The 6508-nt window shown below is 25.6% G+C and overlaps 1 long non-coding RNA gene across 1 annotated transcript in view; it reads left to right on the top strand.

The window, feature by feature from the left end:
- Positions 1–1812, top strand: part of LOC107882992 — a 3673-nt gene extending 1861 nt beyond the window's left edge. The window contains exon 2 of the long non-coding RNA XR_001679027.2: positions 1691–1812. This is a non-coding gene — a long non-coding RNA (uncharacterized LOC107882992). The remainder of the gene's footprint in view (positions 1–1690) is intronic.
- Positions 1813–6508: the final 4696 nt, after the last annotated feature.

Here is a 6508-nt window from a genome sequence, read left to right on the forward strand (position 1 = left end):
CCCTGATATATTGTTACAATATCAGTTAGAAAAATATTAAAAATACATAGGCACAATTTTTTTTTTTATAAGCATTTAAAGATCAAATTTTGACAAAATTTATCAAATTTTAATTTGAATAATTATTTTGTACTTAAAAATTTATAAAATGTTCAATTTTTATATCTGAAGAATTAAAAATTTAAAACAAGATTCCACGTAAGTAATTAATTCTGTTACCAAAAAATCTAAAAAATTCATACGCACAGTTTATTTTTATACTCATTTTAAGTTCAAATTTGAACGAAATTACATATTAAAAAGCCTAGAATAACTATTTTAGTTATTTTGTTGTGATTGTATAATATTATTCGTGGGTACTTGAAACTTCTAAAATATACTATTATATTATATCTATGATAGTATCACGATTTGTTGTACCTAATGGATATTGTGATATGATTAATTTGAAATTTATTATAGGTACCTATTATAGGTCAATTTTTTTTTTTAATACCATAGATACAAGTATATAATATGTCTTATAGCCTATAGGTACCTTGACTGACATACCGTCACCGCTCAGAATCGTTTTTCTTATACAATGATATTATATCATTGAATTCAAATTTAATACTATCCATTATACAGTGACCCACTTGTAACCTACTGTACAGCAGAGCGACATCCATCTTTTTTTTTATTCATAATACTATATAGTCATGAGATTATGCGGATACTGCATTTTGATTTATTTTCTTTATCATTATTAGTTATTTTATAAACATTACCTAGTACAAAATAATGAGCCTTGTATTTTAAAGCTGGAGTTATATAGATAATTATGAGGTCCAAAAAATTATATATATAACATTGGATTTTTAAATAAATATTGCTATACATAATTATATTTTAGATTCTGAGCGGAGCGAGAAACCTACAATGGTGTTTATTTATTTTTTTTTTATTTTTATATCCTGTATACAAAATTTCTTCCAGAAGGAGTGTTTCGATTTCAACATATAGTACCTTATCTTTTAGCAAATTGGATCAAGATGGTACTTTAGAGAGGTCATTTTTAAATTTTCTCAATAGGTAGTTATTTAATGCCACGGGAAAAACCACCGGAAAATTACGAAAAAAACGCTAAAAATGGGATTTTAATTTCTAACGCTTTGTTTATCACCATAGAAACGAATAAAAAATTATAATATTTTAATATTAATTCAACTTACATGATAAAATAAATAATAACAAAATATAAAATATCCAGACTGACAAACCGTCTTCGCTCAGAATCGTTTTTCTTATACAATGATATTATATCATTGAATTCAAGTCTAATACAACCATTATACAATGACCCACTTGTAATCTACTGTACAGCAGAGCGAAATCCACTTACCTGCTTTTGTTTCTTGGTTTTTTTTCTCTAAATTTAAATAATTATCCAAATTAAAATTCAAAAATAATTTTTATTAAGTAAACGGTATATTCCATTTCCTCTTTATATATAAATATATATATGTTTTCAATATATTAATTATATTATTTTCATGTGGTCAATTTTGGGTTCCTTATTTAATTTTTTTTTAATTAAATTCGTTTTTTGAATTAATTTAAAACTATTATTGTGTTAATTGGTATATTTTTTGTTTCAAATTTAGTCAAATATGTGTTTAGTTCAATTTTGTTGTAATTTATTTTTTAGACATATTTGAGTGAGACAACTTATCACTGCCACAAACTAAGAAGAGACTTCTCGTCCTCGTCACCTAGTAGGTACTGATTTCTGCTGTGCGATTTTTTTTTTTTTGTAAACAACATGCGAATGTTGTATTTTAAATGTGTTCAATAGTTTTACATATTTAAATCTATTTTATTTATATGTTAATACAAAGATCATTGAATTCTATTGTATTGTATTTTAAAAACATTTATTTAGATTTAAGTTACAGTTTCAAATTTATTTTTAGTTATGAAAACAAACATTATTCTTATTATATATCTTTTTCTTTATAAGCTTACATAAATATTAAAAACCTAACCTGGTGTTTAGTAGCGAATTATTGTAATATTGAAATCATATATTCAGCTGTCAAAAGCCAATTTGTATTCATTGTATAAAATAGTTGATCTCATGATTATTTTATTTTTCAAATGATAAAATTATATTATAAAATATTGTAATAAAGCTTTAAAGTTTAAACAATAGAATAACTTTTGTTTAAATTTGTGTTTTTTTATTTATACAAAAGTTTGTTATTATTTTTTACTAAATCTAATAGCTAGTAACTTAGTGAAACTATAGTTTATTTATCAATCATACCTATTTATTATTTACCACTAATTTTAGATTCTGAGTGGAACGATGAATGTAGGTATTGATTTTACAATGATGTGTGTTTTTTGTTCATTTTTGATGTGTTAACATCTTTAGCGCGTCCCCCCCCCCATTTTCAGGTCGATAGTAATTTTATACAATCGTCACGAATAGGGGTGATAGTGAGGTTCAATCGAAGCGCCGCCGCCGCCGTCTTTTAAGGTCCCCACACACTGCCTCGGTAAACGGTACGGTACCGATTCGGTAAACAATATTTTAATTGTGCGTTAATTTTTACCGACGTAGCTTGCACACTGATCCGGTAACGATATCAGTTACCGGACGGTAAAATATCGTACCGGAACGTTTACAGTAAAAACTACCACACACTGCTGCGGTAGTGCGTACGTATCATAAGGATCGGATTCTGGAGTTTTGTGGTTCATACCTTCTTCATATTTTTTTTTCTATATATATTCTTTGGTATTTACTAAATAATATGTTTGTTAGATAAATACATTATCATCATTATATTTTTATATTATGTATTACATATTATATAATAGTGTTATAATATAATATTATCACCTAGTAAATATTTAATTTGTTAACTACTTACCTACATTTCATTATTATTTATATTATTTATATTTATTTATATTATTTTAATTTTAATTATACAAAATATACATTGGTATACCTAACTGAAAATAATTAATTGAAGAAATTGTGTACCTATTATTTACATTTTACACTATAATAATTAATAATACACTCATTTGGTGATGTTAATTTTGTTTATTTTTGCAAAATTGTATCATAATATACTTATAGTATTATAAAAAACGTGTTTAAGATAAATAAATAAAAAAATAAAAGCAGGCATTGTAAGTTCCTGCAATAAAATACATACAATTATGTATGTAGTTGTATTTGAATAATTGTCAGTCAAAAGCTTTAAAATATTTGATTCTAAACAAATGAGAATTTAAATTTTATTTCGAAATTATATTGTTGAATTGTTCTTTTATGGTTTTTAACGATCTGTTAGAAATTCATATTAAAATGATCAAATATGCTTTTGACCATTATTATTTTCAAACAAATAAAACAATACAGTTATTAAAATAATGCAAAATGTATCTAATTTTATATATAGATATACTATATATGATTTAATAATCACTAATCACTGACACAGAGTATCTACGTCATACAAACACTACTGACTACTGTACATAAAATTGTGATTGTTTATTTGAAAAAAATTGTATGGTCAATCAGCGGTGCCGAAATGTTCAAAGATGAAATAGTTTGAGAAGTTCAATAAAAATAATAGGTGTGCTACATTTTTAGTCACCTGTTCATACAGTAAAATAGACATAACTCGTTTGACAGAATGGTTGGATTAATTATTTTTTTAATGAGCAATGATCCATATTGACAATTAATATGGTGCAACTAAATGAAAAAACTAGGTAGTTGTTAGTTAAATTGTTTAGTTTAAAAAGTTGATAACAAAAAGTTGTTAACTATATAGACCACGTTAAGCTACACAATATATAGGCAACCGTATGATGATTACAATAATTATTTAAAATTGCCATAATAGTACCTACTTAATTGTATATAATTCATTGAAATTAAATTTCGTTTTCATAATATATAGAAATTATTTAAGTATTGTTGACTAGCGCCGTCAAATGTTATTTAGATGTTTTTACTTTTTAGACAATAAATGCATACAAATACCAACCAACCAATATAATATATTATTTTCATATAATTTAAATATTATAGTAGGTACCTACGTACCTACCTACCTACCTACATATTATAATATGTATAGATAATATATATATATATATATACAATCTATTTATTGTATGGTAATTTTTAACAATAAAAACAATACAATTGTATAGTATAAGATGGGAAATTTGTAAATACAAGTATTTATAACAATAATAGTTGCCAACTGATGATAATTTGTTTTTATAACATTTGAACATTTTCAATACAGTTTGAAATATATCCATTAATTTTGTTAATTTCTATATATACATTTTAAAAGTATTTTTCACAAAAAACTATTACGCAGTATCTACTTAATTTCATTTTCTAATCATAAATTAGAGTGAGGAATTTAATTTGATCTCTGTGATAGTATTCATAGCGTAAATTAGGTAAAAAAATATAAAATAATACACGAACTATAATATTCTGAATGTCAAAGTATAATACATTAATACATATTATAATATTGCGGTATTTTACTATATTAGTATAATATTATTCATCGCACAATGATATGCTTTATACCTACGTATAGTTTTCTGTTCATCTGTATTGCGTTAAATCAATGAAATTTATTAAAACAATACTATTATAATAATAATTATAATATCAATATTTGTGTCCGAGTGACGAGTGTATTTGTATGCACATAATTTAAATTTACTTGTACACCATCTGTAATCTGATTTATAGTCAATACATATGTGTGTCAATCGGAGTATCGGACTATATTGAATTTAATTTATAATAACTGTTAGGTAGTAGGTACTAGACTTTCATTTGTCGAAAAATATTTAAGAAATATTATTTTTTTAAATGTAACAGAAAATACCATTAAATTACGATACGGTGGCGTAGATACATCATATAATAATAATAAAAAAAAAGTTATTTACAATTTATATAAAGATCTCAATTTTCTCTTTAAGCTTTATAAGATGTACTAAAGTCAATTAAATATAATATCACAGACTGAAACATACATTTGTAACTATTTTTTTTATAATAATACTTCTGAGTAGTCCCGTGGTTATACATTTTATGTGTTACGATTACAATAAGAGAAAACGGCGTAAAAACGATTATTTTCTTGTTTATGACTTTTTGGCTGTTGCAGTTGGAACTGCTTGAAGTAATTAGCAAGGTGAAACTTTGCCATCATTCAACACAAAACATGGGCGAAAATGAATAATGTCGATTATTGGATAACATTTATCGAATTCATTTTAATAAAATATAAATAATATTTTGTGCATTTTTAAATAGTTAGGGTAATAGGATACATTTAGGAATATTGTTATAATAATATAATAGCCAATTGGTATTAATTAGGTAGGCTTATAGCTTACATGTATAATAGTTAAGTCATGTACTCGTGTAGATTCTAGTTACTCGGAAAAAATCCATAAGTGTATTATAGAATATATATTATTAAATAACGACAGCTTGGTCACATAATACCGTCTTTTGAATAAATTTATAAAGGTCAATTGAAGAAAACTATATGGAAACGCAAATCGTTTACGCAAATTTCCTGTCTTCTTTGACAAAAACGATACTTTCGAATATTGTAGCGACGTAAATCCTTAAAAAAAAAACGTTAAGATACGATCATGGAATTTATTACTTTTCAAAATAATATTATTCGACGATATTTACATATTATACCTATACTTCTATTATGTAAACAGTGTTGTTATTTTTTTCTCGAGTCTATATCTACCCGATGGTGAATTTTTAATAATTTCAAATCGTGGTATACCGTGGTAGGTATCAGACATTCATATACGGTATACTCAACACGTTTGTTTATGACAAGTAGCCGCGGTATATTATAATGTGTATATGTTTCTGAAACCGTAATTATATAGGATGCCTCGTTATGACAGGTTTGAAATTTTTGCAGAATATTCGGCGACAAGTATCATAATATTTACACGAGCCGCACATGGACGTAAGTAGACTTACGCCCATTTGCAAAACCTGTGCGTTTTCTAAATAATGTACACGTAATTTTTGACATTTAACGACCGCTTGGACTGATAATAATATACAATACAATATTATAACTGGTTCGTTGCACTTTCCACGCATAAAAACAACGTGTGGTGGTTATTATAATTGTTAATATATATAAGTGAGCACCTATAATAATATTGTTCGAAAACCTCAACGTTACCTATACGATATATTTCCGACTCGAGTGATTTTGTCGGAAAAAATATTTCAATAACACAGAATATGTACCTATATATGTTTTGGACGTAAAACGCGTATAGGTATGATATTTCAACATTGTGTTTAATGCACGGCGTGCATTTGTATATAAATAGGAGGACATTTAGTTGAATTTTTTTTAGGGGGAGGGGCGGCTAGCAATAACGCTATATTGAGTAATCAATGTTTATA

Source organism: Acyrthosiphon pisum, chromosome A3, assembly GCF_005508785.2.
Source record: "Acyrthosiphon pisum isolate AL4f chromosome A3, pea_aphid_22Mar2018_4r6ur, whole genome shotgun sequence".
In the NCBI taxonomy this organism is placed as follows: domain Eukaryota; kingdom Metazoa; phylum Arthropoda; class Insecta; order Hemiptera; family Aphididae; genus Acyrthosiphon; species Acyrthosiphon pisum.